The 17,105-nt window shown below is 45.8% G+C and overlaps 1 pseudogene; it reads left to right on the top strand.

The window, feature by feature from the left end:
• Nucleotides 1–17,105, top strand: part of LOC148023498 (putative pre-mRNA-splicing factor ATP-dependent RNA helicase DEAH5) — a 98,508-nt pseudogene that overhangs the window by 44,119 nt on the left and 37,284 nt on the right.

Here is a 17,105-nt window from a genome sequence, read left to right as displayed (position 1 = left end):
TTTTAATAAAGGTTGAAAAAGTTGAGATTTAAGTCTGTAATAAATTGCTAATGAAGGTTAATTTTTATAATGTGCCTATTTTGGTTGAACACTCCCCCCTCAAGCCCAAAATCAGAACTCAAAGGGATTGCAATGTGATTACTCAGCCCATACTACCCCAAGGTGTCCCACTCCAAAGTAGCCATGATATTAAGTGTTTTTAACTACTTTTATCCTCTCTTATGGGCAATTTTGAAAATAATGAGCTAATTTATTTTTGTAGTAGGCGAAGAGGATGCTTGGCTACTTGGAATTATGGGCTATTGGCTTACAAGCAATTATGATCATGTAATGTGGCTTGTCATAATGTAAGGACACCATACAACTTGTGTTTTTGTAAGATGCTTCTCATAGGAGTTGGAGCGCTGTTGGCATTTGGTTGCTAGCTCACTTTTAAGTGTTTTAGCTCAGCTAGTTGAGTGACAACTCCAGGAAACCTTTTGTTTTTACGAAAGTGACCACCCCCATTTTAGGTGCATTTTGTAGGGATAGATGCATTTTACGTTGTGTTCTCTAATCAATGTTGGATTGGAACTATTGTGAAAATATGAGGAAGTGAGCTAAAGTACTTTGAAGACAGACTTAAGTTCCGTGGCAAAAGACCAACCAATGAGAGACTTTGACAATAATAGCTGAACCGTACTCAAATTGAAGTTATCTAGATACCTTCTCAAAACCTTACGGTTGTTGGCTTGATCCTGTCTTTCAACTTTGAAGAAACTATACAAGATCGGTTGGCCTTTTATTTTCTGTACTTGTACCCTCTCTTACGGGCAACTATTGAAATCTTGTGCTAATTTGTTTTTGGAAGAGGAGGACAAGAGGATGCTTGGTTGCTTGAAATTATGCGCTTTTATGAAGATTATGGGTTGCGGGTTTATAAGCAAGTATGTTTATGTGATGTGGCTTGTTATAATATAATGATACCATGCAACTTGTCTTTGGCAAGATACTTCTTATGGGAGTTCAAGTTCTGTTGACATTTGGCTACAAGCTCATTTTTAAGTTTTGTAGCTTAGCTTATTTCAAGTTCTAGCTATGTTTTTATTAAGTGTTTTTTTCTACTTGTACCCTCTCTCATGGGAACTAGTAAAATCTTTTTGTAATTTTTTTCTTGGAGTAAGAAAAGAGTATGCTACCGATACCCTAAGGAAGCTTTTACCTATTGCTACCGATACCCGAAGGAAGCTTTTACGTCTACAATGACATATGTCGGTTGAACTATGTCTAAATAAGACATTTGGATGTATTGTGTCTATTCTAAAAAACTTTTAATGTTCTTACAAGCAAGAGACTGAGCTTGTAGCTCTTGAGACTCTTATCATTTGATATAAATAATAGTCTAGTTTTTGGACCGAGTATTATGAAGATTTTTGAAACCCCTTATTTTTATTTGTGGTATTTTCTTTTTCTTTTTGTGGGTTTTTTGTAAAAACTATAGGGAAGAAGTCGATCATACTTAGAATCACCATAATTCTCAATATGTGATGATTTGCCTTGTCGTGGGAGACTATAGTTTTTTGAGGTTAGGCGAAGAGGGGTTTTTGTTGTGTAGTTGACCCAGGATTTGCAAAACAGAATGTCTACAATCCCAAGCTTGGTTTAGACTCCCTTGTCATGACACCCATTTCCCAAAGAGGTGACTTGGTGGCTGTCATTTTATTCTCAAAGAGGTGATGACTTTGCTTCTAGGCAGCATGATCTGGTGGCTGCAGAATTAATCTAGGAGAGGAGTTACTCAAAATGATCATTGCAGTGTTGTTATCCTATTGTTGTTAGTAACTAGACAGGGGTAGTGCCAACGCTTTGGTGTTGATAGCAGCATTCTTTCCCTTCCATGGCAGGGGTAGAGACAAGGACAGGGACAGGGACAGGGACAGGGACAGGGACAGGGACAGGGATAGGAATACCAAATGGAATGATTAGAAACATGACCACCATGACAGTTATGATAGGGCTGCTAAAGATCATTATAGGAACCATGACCAAAATGATGAGTTGGAGAGAGAGGAGATCGAGGTTTTAAGGGTGCCCCTAAAGAGGTAGAGCTTTTTGCTTTGTACCATGCCAGGGTTTCTAGAGTCATGGATAATGGCTGCTTCGTACAACTCTCCAGCTTTCATGCACACAAAAAGGGTATTGTCCATGTTTCTCAAATTGCTTCGAGAATGATAGCTGATGCAAGACATGTGGTCAAACGAGATCAAGAAGTTTGGGTAAAGGTTGTTTCTATGACTAGGAAGGAACTTAGTGGCTGTGACCCCCTAGCGAGACCCGATGGCGTCATGGAGGTGGCAAGAGGATGATGGTGGAGTATGGCAGGGCGGGGGGCTGACGCACGCGATAGGGCCGAGGGGAGATGCCGGGCGGGGCCGAGGGCCGAGGGCAAGGGCCCAGGGCTGAAGGCAGGGGCCGAGGAATATGGCAAGGCCGAGGGCCGAAGGCAGGGGCCGAGGGCTGACGACACGGGGGCCGAAGGGCAGGGGCCGAAGGGCAGGGGCCGAGGGCCGAGGCTGACGGGACCAAGGGCCGAAAGGGAGGGCCGAGGGCCGAGAGGTCGCGGGGCTCGGACGGGCCGAGAGGTGACGGGTCAATGCGTGTGGAGCAGGGTCGACGGTGACGGGTCGGAGGGGAAATGAATCGGCACGCGTCCCATGCCCGACCTGATCTGCTGACTTGTCCGACCTGATCTGCCACATGGTAGCTGACGTGGCACTGATGACGTGGCTACTGACGTGGCACTTGCATAGTCGCCTGCTGACATGGCAACACATCTGCTTCGCACACTTTAACACTCTCAAATGGCTGCCTGGCTGGAAAATACATATGTACACAGCCTGAATGAGGAAAATGCATGTCCAGGGGATGATCTCTAACAATAACCCAAGTGTCTAGTGATCAAGTATTTCATCTAGATCCAAGAACCGTGTCATTTGGACACATACTTCTCAAGTTATGGCCAAAGGAGTGGTTATGGGACACTTGGACAGCAAGCTTGACAGGGAATTATTTGATGACCTTGTGCAAATGCGGAAAGGGATTGAAAAATGCTCTCTTAAGGTTGACAAGTTTGTTGCTGAGGCTACTTCACTTTTTGAGAAGTTTTCTCTTACAACTTCCCATGATCCCAATTCAACATGGCAAGCAGATCAGCAAGTTCCAATGCAAACTCCTACTTATGGGCATCACAATTGGGACTCATCTTTTTATGGTTATCAACATGAAGACTATCATGGGCAGCTTGTGCAAGTGGACATGGACAGTCATCTTTTACAGTGCTGAGCTACCGGAGTACTTCATCAAGAGCATGCTCACCACCATCCATGATGTCCTCCTCCCAAAGAAAGCCAGCAAGGATGAGCTCTCAAGTATAATAATAACAGAGGAAGATGATAATGGTTCTTCTTAACGCTCATTAAAATGGATGAGCTCTCCAAAGAGATGGGAGGCCTTTTCAAGTAACAGAGTAGATGGGATGTAACTTTTACTAGCTTTTATATTTGGTGACATCTTAGCTATCTAAACTTTAGTGCAAGTTGATAAGAAACATAGAAAGTTAGGAACACAAGACATATATAATCAAAATAACAATAATACATTGCGAAAAATTCGAACTTCTATTATATTGTGATTTTAAAAAATATTTGGAATATCTGACTAGCTTTAATTTAAAAAAACCCATAGAAGTTTTAATTATCAAAGGTGGCCCCATAATCTCACATAAACATCCACTGAAAATAAGCAAAATAAAGAGAATATGTAATATGTATGTGCAATGTAATATATTATGTAATATGTATGTGCAATGTAATATATTATGTAATATGTATGCGCAATGTGCATATGCCATGCAGTCTTGTAGATTATATTGAATATTCTACCTATATACACCCATATGAACCTTTTTTTTAAAGGTATAGGTATATCATACATGCATACATATGTGTACATCAGGGAGGGGGAGAGCAAGACCTTGTCCATTGTCGAGACTTGGCGTGCTGTGCAGATGAAGTACCACAGGCTCGAAAAGGTCACCGTGGTGAGACCTTTTTTGACGTGGCAGGCAAACTACAGTTCAACTAGGAGAGGCCCGATAACGGTGGGAAAATTCTGTGTTTCACCATTTCACAGTTCAACTGAGACACGTGGCACAAGCAAAGGATGCCTATTACAGAACAAACATGGAAAAAGAGATGCAATGGAGATGAGACGAGCGTACCTCATGTGCGCCAAATTGGAAAATGGTGCACCCTTTCTAACTGTGCAGTTAAACTGGCTTTGCTTGCCTGGTACGTCATGTGCATGTGCAGAGGGTATGACGACGTTCACCACGAACAACTCGTTTTTGGACTGTTACTCTTTTGGGCGCTTCTCTGTGGTCAAACCTCTTTCCCATTTTGGTCAAAGATATCTGAAATGATGTCACTAGGCCCGCGGCACCTCTCCATGTCACGGTGCAAGAAGTGTAACATCTCACTATGTTTTGAACTAGCTCTTGTTGTTGCTAGTCAATTCTTAGGATAGCTAAAGAGTCCCTTGCAAGTGATCTCTTAGGCACTTTAGTCCACTCACCAAGCTAAAGATGGGTCATTTAGTATCTTTGAGTTTGCGAGGTTGCACATAGGTGCAAGATCTAGAGAGAGAGAGAGAGAGAGAGAGAGAGAGAGAGAGAGAGAGAGAGAGAGAGAGAGAGAGAAAGAGAGAGAACTATGGGAAATAAGATTGTTAACTCATTGGCTCTTTTATATATCTGTGTGGCATGCTAGGTTGTTTTGCTATTGGGTATTTGAGAAGAAGCCCTAGATTCAACTTCATTTGGTTAGGCACCTCTTTCATGATATGCCCTTCCTTCCTTTTTTCTTAAAACTGCTGCAAATATCATAATAATTTGGGTACTACCCACACAATGGTAAACCCCCCGCCCACCCTCCCCCCCCCTATAACGAGTCTATCGTTGTATGTAGATAACCCCTTCAGAGCTTCAAGCCCGGGGTTATTTGTGTGTTTTGTCTTGGATTTTTAGCCCTATGATGTAAGATCATGGATGTATTTTACCTTGAGGTCTATGCCCTTGGGGTGTTTTAATAGAAAATGATAATCTTCTGTGGTTAAAAAAACGGTCGCATGCTTCTTCACAAAAAATACACATCTTGCATGCAAAGCAATGATGGCATCAACATTCCCTACAATATTCACAAAAGAGGGATAAAATATTTCCATCTACATTGTGCCAGACGTATGTGTGTGTGGGTATGCTACTCCCATTACAAATCCATAGACCGATACACACTACCATGCCAATGAAACACACTCCCACACATTTGTTCAAACTCCCATAGTAAATATCCCCATACTCTTTGCACGTGTACCTCACTTTTACATTACATTCCACTCTAAAACATACATGGACCACAGGGATACCCTTGCTAAGTAGTCTTACCTCAAAACCATCTTCCATCATATATCCAAATTTTGAGCATAACTTTTTAGATATCTTGCATAATTTAAGCAACCTTTATTCCTAGCTCAAACACTCAAGCAAATTTGAGCTAGGCTCAAGTCAAGAATCCAAGCTTACATGGTTGTAAAACCAAAAAAATGGAGAGATTGCGATTTTGTGGCCATATTAAAAGTTACAATGGATAGATGGATCCACCTACTTTCCTTTAGTTGAAGGATTTCTTCAATTTCATCAACCTTGGGAGCATCTTCCATAGTAGGTCTAGCAAACTTTCCCACAAAAGGGCATTGCAAACTAGCACGAAACACATTACGTATCCTTCGATGGGTTCTTGGAAAGGAGTGGGGGAGGGGGTGTGCCATGTCGTGGGGTGGTGTGGGGTTTTTTAGGGTTGGGTGGAGCGGGCTTTTTGGGAAGGGAGAGAGGGTGTGTGCCATGTCATGGGGGAGTGGGTTTTTTGGGGTTGGGTGGAGCGAGGTCTTTGGGAAGAGAGGGAGAGGTGTGCCATGTCGTGGGAGAGCGAGGTTTTTTGGGGTCGAGCGAAGCAGTGTTTTTTGAGAGGGGGAAGGGAGATGACATGCCATGTTGTGGTGGGAGAGCGGGGTTTTTTGGGGTTGGATGCAATGGGGCTTTTTGAGGAGGGGGGTTGTGCCATATGATGGGGCGTTGAGGGGTTTTTTGGGATTAGGTGGAGCGGGATTTGGGAAGGGAGAGAGGGTGTATGTCCTCTCTTCACAAAAAGGTTAAACTCGTTTGTTAACCTTATTTTTGCTATCCCTTTCCTATTGCTTTTCCTCAATCACATTTGGATCATATGTGCTGCATCTACCCCACCAATTGGTGAACTACCTCCATTGACCTCAACGAAGAATTGTACATCCTTGGTCTTCTTATTTCCAACCATGATAAAGCTATGCAAGTGTAGGTGAAGGAGAGTAATCATATCTTTTTTGAACTCGCTAAAAGAAGGCATGCTTGATATTCCTGTACATAATATCAACCTTCTCATCTGGTTTCATAATGGCATATATCAACCCATTTATGTGTGCCTCTGTGTCTTCTCTTGAGTCTGAATTTCTGAAAGCGAGGTACCTCTCTCTCTCTCTCTCTCTCTCTCTCTCTCTCTCTCTCTCTCTCTCTCTGTGAATCTGAAAACGAGGTACTTTTGTAGGCTGTATTTGACGAGATTGATAGGATTTTTGCCTACGACAGTCTGAAAACAAGGTAGCTGTAACCTCTCTCTCTCTCGTCCCTCTCTCTGTGTTTTAATTTTGAACGAAGCCTCTTAAAGTTTCTCTGTAATTTTGAGTTTGTTTTTGTTGTGGTTTAATTGCATTGAGTATGCATTTCGTCTTGAAGCCCCAATCTGCGTTTATGCTATGCCCCAATCTGCATTTCAGTCATTCTTGAAGCCCCAGTTGTCTCGGACTTGAAGCGATAACCTTGGGATTGGGAGCTGTAGCCAAATGAACACCTGTCTTCAGGAAGCCGCTTGCCATTCTAGCACATCCCCTCCACCCCTCCTTCCTAAGAACCCCGCTCCATCCAACCCCAAAAGACCCCAAAAAACCACACTTCGCCCAACCCCAAAAAACCCCCCTTTTCCACGATATGGCACACATACCCTCTCTTTCAAAAACAACGGCATAACCCCTACACCCAACCTCCGCCCCGCCACGACATGGCATACACACACATGCATCCATCTCTCCTCCCAACTCTCTTTTCTCAAAAACCCCGCTCCACCCATCCCTAAAAAAACCCACTCTCCCATGACATAGTATACCTCCCCTTTCTTCCTAAGAACCCCACTCCACCCAACCCCAAAAAACCTCACACCCTGTCATGACATGGCACACAACCCTCCCCTCCTTCCCCAAAACCTCAATCTACCTAGCCCCAAAAAACCCCACACCACCCCACGATGTAGCACAGCCCCTTCCCCCCTCTCCCCCAATACAACATGGCATGTCGCCCCCCACCCCCCTTAAAAAACCCCGCTTTTCCCATCCCCAAAAAACCCCACTCCGGCATGATATGGCACACACACACTCTCCCCCAAAAATCACGGCACAACCCCTACACCCAACCTCCACAGTGCCACGACATGCCACACACACACACACACACACACACACACACACACACACACACACACACACACACACACACACACACACACACACACACACACACACACACACACACACACATCCCTCTCTTCTCCCAACACTCTTTTCTAAAAAACCCCGCTCCACCAAACCCCAAAAAAAGCCACTCTTCTACGACATGGCACACCTCCCCCCTCTTCCAATCCCCCCACCACAACATGGCATATCGTCGTCCCCTCCCCCCTTCAAAAAACCCCGCTTCGCCCAACACCAAAAAACCCCACTCCCCCACGATATGGCATATGTGCCCTCTTTTCAAAAAAATGCAAACCCCTACACCTAACCTCCACTCCGCCATGACATGGCACACACACACACATATCCCTCTCTCCTCCCAACTCTCTTTTCTCAAAAAGCCCGCTCCACCCAACTCGAAAAAAACCCACTTTCCCACGACATGGCACACCTCCCCCCTCTTCCCAAGAACCCCGCTCCACCCAACCCCAAAAAACCCCACACTGCACCATGACATGACACACCACCCCCTCCTTCCCGACAACCCCGCTGCACTGAGCCCCAAAATACCCCCACCACAACATGGCACGTCGTTCCCCCTTCAAAAAACCCTACTTCACCCAACCCCAAAAAACCCCACTCCCCCACGATATGGCACACACACCCTCTCCCAAAAACCACCGCACAACCCCTACACCTAATCTCCACTCTACCACGGCATCATGCACACACACACATACCCCTCTGTCCCCCTAACTCTCTTTTTTCAAAAACCTCGCTCCACCCAACCCTTTGAAAACTCCGCTCCACCCAACTCCAAAAAACCGATTCCCCCATGACATGGCACACACCCTCTCTCTCTTTTCAAAAACCTCAGTCCACAAAACCCCAAAAAGCCCCACACCACCCCACGACATGGCACACCCCATCCCCTCCCTTCCCAAGGACCCCACTCCATCCAACCCTAAAAGACCAATCTCCCCTACCACAATAAGGCACATGGTCCCCCCTTTCAAAAAACCCCGCTTCGCCCAACCCCAAAAAACCCGACTCCCCAAGATATGGCACGTACACCCTCTCTCCCAATAACTACGGCATAACCCTTACACCCGACCTCCACTCTGCCACGACGTTGCACACACGGACGCAAATCCCTCTCTCCTCCCAACTCTCTTTTCTCCAAAATCCCGCTCCACCCAACGCCAAAAAACCCACTCTCCCAAGACATGGCACACCTCCCCCCCTCTTCCCAAGAACCCTGCTCCACCCAAACCCAAAAAACCCCACATCGCACCACGATACAGCACACCACCCCCCTTCCTTCCCAAAAACCCCACTCAACCCAACCCCAAAAAACTCCACTCCCGCACCACAACATGGCACATCGTCCCTCCCCTTCAAAAAACCCCACAACGCTCTACGACATGGCACACCCCTTTCCTTCCCAAAAACCTCGCTCCATCCAACACCAAAAAACCCCACTCTCCCACCACAACAGGGCACGTCGTCCCCCCTCTCAAAAAACTCCGCTTCGCCCGATCCCAAGAAACCTCACTCTCCCACGATATGGCACACGTCCCACCCTCTTCCCAAATACCCTGCTCCACCTAAGCCCAAAAAACCCACTCCCCCATGACATGGCACACACCATCTCTCCCTTCTCAAAAACCTCACTCCTCCCAACCCAAAAAAATCCCACACCACCCCATGACATGGCACACCCCCTCTCACCCTCCTTCCCAAGAACCCTGCTTCATCCAACCCCAAAAGACTACACACAACCTCCACTCTGCTACGACATGGCACACAAACACATACATCCCTCTCCCCTGCCAACTCTCTTTTCTCAAAAACCTAGCTCCGCCCAACCCCAAAAAACCCCACTCTCCCACGACATGGCACACCTCTCCCCCTCTTCCCAAAAACCCCACTGTCATGGCACTTCGCGGCCACGCATGGAAATCCTTGACGAACCACTGCAAATTTTAAGTTCTTTTGTGTGTGTGATTGATATGTTTGCTGTGTGCTTCATCTTAATTTTTTGTAATCTCGAGTAGTACTCGAGCTACATGTATTTAGTGTGAGGATTCCGTGTGAATGCGTGTCTTTGCTTGTGTATAAAACCCAACATGAAGAAACCCGGACATTGCGCGTGCATGTATGCATTAATATTCAATTTCGTGTACTAGAGCAAACTATCTGAGTCATGATTGGAGCCGTGATGCGAGCCGAGCCAAAGACTGCAAGATAAATCCAAAAACCCGAAGATAGATGGACTAAGTGCGCGAGAACATGAGCTAACCGAAGCTAGTTCATAAGGAGAGTGTGAATTTGGTTAAGTGTACAAAGAGAAGAAGCTTCTACAAGCTTCTTAAAGAAGCTTAAATCAAAGAATACAGCTCTCTCCTTCTCTACAATGAAGCGGCTCAATACACATAATTGCAGTCAGCATGGCCCTATTCATGGGTGGAAAAAACCTCGGGTTTACCGTCATCTCTTGAGTTTGAGCCTTAGTCTGAGTCAAATGTTATTAGAAGCTCTTTCATTCCCCGACTAACTCTTAAGACATAAAATGCAGGCCGAAGCCTCATCAAAGATTATATCCCTCGCTTACCTCGATCTTTCATCTCTTCGGATCATTGGATTATGCGGATACTTTTGCTCCGACTGCACGTATGTCTATGATCCAAACGGTTCTAGCACTTGTAGCTCACCACTCAACCATTGGCCTCTTTTTTAGATGGATGTGAAGTCTGTCTTTCTCGATAGTATTCTAGAGGAGGAGATTTATGTGGAGCAACCCCTAGGTTTTCTTGTTGTTTGTAAGTCGTGAGGATGATAGCTATCACTTGCAGAAGGCTTTGTATGGCTTGAAGCAAGCACCCTGTACTTGGTACCAATGGATCAATCAAATCTTTCTTCGCCATGGTTTCAGAAGGTCACATTATGATCCAAACCTTTACTTTCAGGTTGTGAATTAGTAGGTGGTTCTACTCATCCTCTATGTGGGTGATCTAATCCTCACTAGGCAAGAAGTTATATGCAAGAGATACATAGGACTTCTGATCTTCCGAGCAAGGACCCAACCCCAAAAAAACCCACTCTCCTGCGACATGGCACAACCTCCCCAAGAACCCCGCTCCACCCTGTAAGAAATAGGCTTTTCAACTAGGCTCATGTGAATGCCCCTCTGTTTGGTGGAAAAAGGGAGATGTATTTACACTCATGAGAGAATGTTAGGGTGAACCTACTTTATGTGTTGTGAGGTCATCAATGAGGCTAGCAAAAGATTGAGGGTGTGTGCCATGTCGTAGAGAAGTGGATTTCTTGGGGTTGGGTGGAGCGGGATCTTTGGGAAGACGGGGGGAGGTGTGCCATGTCATGGGAGACACAGGTTTTTTTGGGACGGGCGAAGCAGGATTTTTGGAGAGGCGGTATGACATGCCATGTTGTGGTTAGAAATCGGGGTTTTTTAGGGATGACGTACCATGTTGCAGTATCGGGTTTTTTAGGGTTGGTTGAAGCGGGGTTTTTGGGAAGGGAGAGAGGGTATGTGCCATGTCATGGGCGATTTCGTTTCTTGGGATTGCTTGGAGCCGAGTCTTTGGAAAGATGAGGGGAGGTGTGCCATGTTGTGGGAGACAAAGGTTTTTTGGGGTTAGCTCAAGCGGGGTTTTTTGAGAGGGGGGATGACATGCTATGTTGTGGTGGGAGAGCGGGGTTTTTTGGGGTCGGATGGAGTGAGGTTTTTGGGAAAGAGAAGGGGAGGGTGTGCCATGTCGTGGGGTTTTGTGGGGTTTTTTGGGATTGAGTGGAGCGGGGTTTTTGGAAAGAGAGAGAGAGTGTGTGCCATGTCATGGTGAACTAGGGTTTTCTAGGGTTAGGTAGAGCGAGATTTTGGGGTAGAATCAAGAATTATGGATTTATTGAAGTCGTTGCAAGAAAAGACGGACTTCCTTTTCTTTTTGTGGGTTCTTATTTAAACTATAGGGAAGAAGTCGATCATACTTAGAATCACCATAATTCTCAATATGTGATGATTTGCCTTGTTGTGGGAGACTGTAGTTTTTTGAGGTTAGATGAAGGGGGGTTTTTTTGAGGGGGGGGGACGACATGCCATGTTGTGGTGGGGGAGTGTAGTTTTTTTGGGGTTTTTTGGGCAGGAAGGGGAATGGTGTGCCATGTCATGGCGCGGTGTGGGGTTTTTTGGGGTTGGATAGACAAGGGTTCTTGGGAAGAGGGGGGTTGCATGCCATGTCATGGGAGAGTGGGTCTTTTTAGGGTTGGGTAAAGCGAGGTTTTTGAGAAAAGGGGAGGAGAGAAAGATGTGCATGTGTGTGCCATGTCATGGCGGAGTGGAGGTTGGGTGTAGGGGTTGTGCCGCGGTTTTTGGGAGAGAGGGTGCGTGTGCCATATTATAGGGGGGTGGGGTTTTTTGGGGTTGGGTGAAGCGAGATTTTTTGAAGGGGGGAGGAGGGGACGATGTGCCATGTTGTGGTGGGGGAGTGGGGTTTTCTGTGATTGGTGGACCAAGGTTTTTGGGAAGGAGGGGGGTGGTGTGCCATGTCATGACGCAGTGTGGGGTTTTTTTGAGTTGGGTGAAGCGGGGTTTTTGGGAAGAGGGAGAGAGGTGTACCTTGTTGTGAGAGAGTGGACATTTCTGGGGTTGGGTGGAGTGGGGTTTTTTTTAAAAGAGAGTTGGGAGGAGAGAGGGATGTGTATGTGATTGTGTGATTTCATGGCGAAGTGGAGGTTGGGTATAGGGATTAAACCGCGGTTTTTAGAAGAGAGGGTATGTATACCATCTCGTGGGGGAGTGTGGTTTTTTGGGGTTGGGCGAAGTGGGGTTTTTTGAGGGGGGACGAGGGGGGAGGGGGGGATGACATGCCATGTTGTGGGGGGTGTGGTCTTTTGAGATTGGATGGAGTAGGATTCTCCTGAAGGAGGGGGGAGGGGATGTGCCATGTTTATTCCATTAGCAATGATTCTTACTGGCAATCTTTGCACATGCAACTTTTCTACTAGCAACGTATCAACTGGGACCATTTCCACTAACATTCTTTCCACTAGTGATAATTTGTACTAGCAATCTTTTCATTGGCACCCTTTTGGCTGGCTGTAGAGAAGAATATAGCTCTCTCCTTCTCTACAATGAAGCGGCTCAATACACATAATTGTAGTCGGCATGGCCCTATTCATGGGTGGAAAAAACCTCGGGTTTACCATCATCTCTTGAGTTTGAGCCTTAGTCTGAGTCAAAGGATATTACGAGCTATTTCATTCCCCTATTAACTCTTAAGACATAAAATGCAGGCCGAAGCCTCATCAAAGATTATATCCCTCGCGTACCTCGATCTTTCATCTCTTCGGATCGTTGGATTATGCGGAGACTTTTGCTCCGACTGCACGTATGTCTATGATCCAAACGGTTCTAGCACTTGTAGCTCACCACCCAACCATTGGCCTATTTTTTAGATGGATGTGAAGTCTGCCTTTCTCGACAATATTCTAGAGGAGGAGATTTATGTGGAGCAACCCCTAGGTTTTCTTGTTGTTTGTAAGTCGTGAGGATGATAGCTATCACTTGCAGAAGGCTTTGTATGGCCTGAAGCAAGCACCCCGTACTTGGTACCAATGGATCAATCAGTTCTTTCTTCACCATGGTTTCAGAAGGTCACATTATGATCCAAACCTTTACTTTCAGGTTGTGGATCAGTAGGTGTTTCTACTTATCCTCTATGTGGATGATCTAATCCTCACTAGGCAAGAAGTTATGTGCGAGAGATACAGAGGACTTGTGATCTTCTGAGAAATGAATTTGATATGACAAATTAAGGATTCTTCACTAATTCTTGGGTCTTGATGTGTATCAAATGCCTGAAGGGATTTTCATTTCATAGTCACAAGTAGTGCTACATTCATGAGCTCTTGATAGACTTTGGTTTGGCCACCTGTAGGCCTATTTCTTGCCCCGTAGACCTTACTAACTCTTGAGACATAAAATGCAGACCAAAGCCTCATCAAAGATCACATCCTTGGCCTACCTCGATCTTTCATCTCCGGATTATAGAGCCCATAACCTTTCGTGGTCCTACTTACCTCCTCCATCTTTCGTGTCTTTGGATCATAGAGCTCATAACCTTACGTGGTCCTGCTATAGCCCATGAAGATAACCTTTCTCAACTTGGAGTGGAGTTTTCTTCGTCTCTTCTACTTGTCCACAGGGACCCCTATCGCACCGAGCCTACTCCCTATTCATGGGCGGAAAAAACCTCGGGTTGAGAAATCAATGGCATTGCTTCATGGGGTAGAATCAAGAATTATGGATTTATTGAAGTCGTTGCAAGAAAATACGGACTTCCTTTTCTTTTTGTGGGTTTTTATTTAAACTATAGGGAAGAAGTCGATCATACTTAGAATCACCATAATTCTCAATATGTGATGATTTGCCTTGTTGTGGGAGACTGTAGTTTTTTTAGGTTAGATGAAGGGGGGTTTTTTTGAGGGGGGGACGACATGCCATGTTGTGGTGGGGGAGTGTAGTTTTTTTGGGGTTTTTTGGGCAGGAAGGGGAATGGTGTGCCATGTCATGGCGCGGTGTGGGGTTTTTTGGGGTTGGATAGACAAGGGTTCTTGGGAAGAGGGGGGTTGCATGCCATGTCATGGGAGAGTGGGTCTTTTTAAGGTTGGGTAAAGCGAGGTTTTTGAGAAAAGGGGAGTAGATAGAGATGTGCATGTGTGTGCCATGTCATGGCGGAGTGGAGGTTGGGTGTAGGGGTTGTGCCGCGGTTTTTGGGAGAGAGGGTGCGTGTGCCATATTATAGGGGGGTGGGGTTTTCTGGGGTTGGGTGAAGCGAGATTTTTTGAAGGTGGGAGGAGGGGACGATGTGCCATGTTGTGGTGGGGGAGTGGGGTTTTCTATGATTGGGTGGACCAAGGTTTTTGGGAAGGAGGGGGGTGGTGTGCCATGTCGTGACGCGGTGTGGGGTTTTTTCGAGTTGGGTGAAGCGGGGTTTTTGGGAAGAGGGAGAGAGGTGTACCTTGTTGTGAGAGAGTGGACATTTCTGGGGTTGGGTGGAGTGGGGTTTTTTTTAAAAGAGAGTTGGGAGGAGAGAGGGATGTGTATGTGATTGTGTGATTTCATGGCGAAGTGGAGGTTGGGTATAGGGATTAAACCACGGTTTTTAGAAGAGAGGGTATGTATACCATCTCGTGGGGGAGTGTGGTTTTTTGGGGTTGGGCGAAGTGGGGTTTTTTGAGGGGGGACGAGGGGGGAGGGGGGGATGACATGCCATGTTGTGGGGGATGTGGTCTTTTGAGATTGGATGGAGTAGGGTTCTCCTGAAGGAGGGGGAGGGGATGTGCCATGTTTATTCCATTAGCAATGATTCTTACTGGCAATCTTTGCACAAGCAACTTTTCTACTAGCAATGTATCAACTGGGACCATTTCCACTAACATTCTTTCCACTAGTGATAATTTGTACTAGCAATCTTTTCATTGGCACCCTTTTGGCTGGCTGTAGAGAAGAATACAGCTCTCTCCTTCTCTACAATGAAGCGGCTCAATACACATTGTTGGATCATGCGAACCTTCGGAAACCATGGTGAGAGAAGAACTGATTGATCCATGAGTACCAAGTACGGGGTGCTTGCTTGAGGCCATATAAAGCCTTCTGCAAGTGATAGCTATCATCCTCATGACTTACAAACAACAAGAAAGTAAGGTTTGGATCATAATGTGACCTTCGAAACCATGGTGAAGAACTCATTGATCCATGAGTACCAAGTACCGGGTGCTCTTGCTTGAGGGTGCATATAAAGCCTTCTGCAAGTGATAGCTATCATCCTCATGACTTACAAACAACAAGAAGTAAGTAAGGTTTGGATCAATCAGTTCTTTCTTCACCATGGTTTCAGAAGGTCACATGTGGAGCAACCCCTAGGTTTTCTTGTTGTTTGTAAGTCATGAGGATGATAGCTATCACTTGCAGAAGGCTTTATATGGCCTCAAGCAAGCACCCCGTACTTGGTACTCATGGATCAATCAGTTCTTTCTTCACCATGGTTTCAGAAGGTCACATTATGATCCAAACCTTTACTTTCAGGTTGTGGATCAGTAGGTGTTTCTACTCATCCTCTATGTGGATGATCTAATCCTCACTAGGCAAGAAGTTATGTGTGAGAGATACAGAGGACTTGTGATCTTCTGAGAAATGAATTTGATATGACAAATTAAGGATTCTTCACTAATTCTTGGGTCTTGATGTGTATCAAATGCCTGAAGGGATTTTCATTTCATAGTCACAAGTAGTGCTACATTCATGAGCTCTTGATAGACTTTGGTTTGGCCACCTGTAGGCGTATTTCTTGCCCCGTAGACCTTACTAACTCTTGAGACATAAAATGCAGACCAAAGCCTCATCAAAGATCACATCCTTGGCCTACCTCGATCTTTCATCTCTTCGGATTATAGAGCCCATAACCTTTCGCGGTCCTACTTACCTTCTCCATCTTTCGTGTCTTTGGATCGTAGAGCTCATAACCTTACGTGGTCCTGCTATAGCCCATGAAGATAAGCTTTCTCAACTTGGAGTGGAGTTTTCTTCGTCTCTTCTACTTGTCCACAGGGACCCCTATCACACCGAGCCTACTCCCTATTCATGGGCAGAAAAAACCTCGGGTTGAGAAATCAATGGCATTGCTTCATGGGGTAGAATCAAGAATTATGGATTTATTGAAGTTGTTGCAAGAAAAGACGGACTTCCTTTTCTTTTTGTGGGTTTTTATTTAAACTATAGGGAAGAAGTCGATCATACTTAGAATCACCATAATTCTCAATATGTGATGATTTGCCTTGTTGTGGAAGACTGTAGTTTTGTGAGGTTAGATGAAGGGGGGTTTTTTTGAGGGGGGGGACGACATGCCATGTTGTGGTGGGGGAGTGTAGTTTTTTTGGGGTTGGGTGGAGCAGGGTTTTTTTGGCAGGAAGGGGAATGGTGTGCCATGTCGTGGCGCGGTGTGGGGTTTTTTGGGGTTGGATAGACAAGGGTTCTTGGGAAGAGGGGGGTTGCATGCCATGTCATGGGAGAGTGGGTCTTTTTAGGGTTGGGTAAAGCAAGGTTTTTGAGAAAAGGGGAGGAGAGAGAGATGTGCATGTGTGTGCCATGTCATGGCGGAGTGGAGGTTGGGTGTAGGGGTTGTGCCGCGGTTTTTGGGAGAGAGGGTGCGTGTGCCATATTATAGGGGGTGGGGTTTTTTGGGGTTGGGTGAAGCGAGATTTTTTGAAGGGGGGAGGAGGGGACGATGTGCCATGTTGTGGTGGGGGAGTGGGGTTTTCTGTGATTGGGTGGACCAAGGTTTTTGGGAAGGAGGGGGGTGGTGTGCCATGTCGTGACGCGGTGTGGGGTTTTTTCGAGTTGGGTGAAGCAGGGTTTTTGGGAAGAGGGAGAGAGGTGTACCTTGTTGTGAGAGAGTGGA

Source organism: Lygodium microphyllum, chromosome 16 (assembly GCF_053477565.2).
Source record: "Lygodium microphyllum isolate KBCC chromosome 16, Lygodium_microphyllum_v1.1.10, whole genome shotgun sequence".
In the NCBI taxonomy this organism is placed as follows: domain Eukaryota; kingdom Viridiplantae; phylum Streptophyta; class Polypodiopsida; order Schizaeales; family Lygodiaceae; genus Lygodium; species Lygodium microphyllum.
This window is presented reverse-complemented; position numbering and strand designations above follow the sequence as displayed.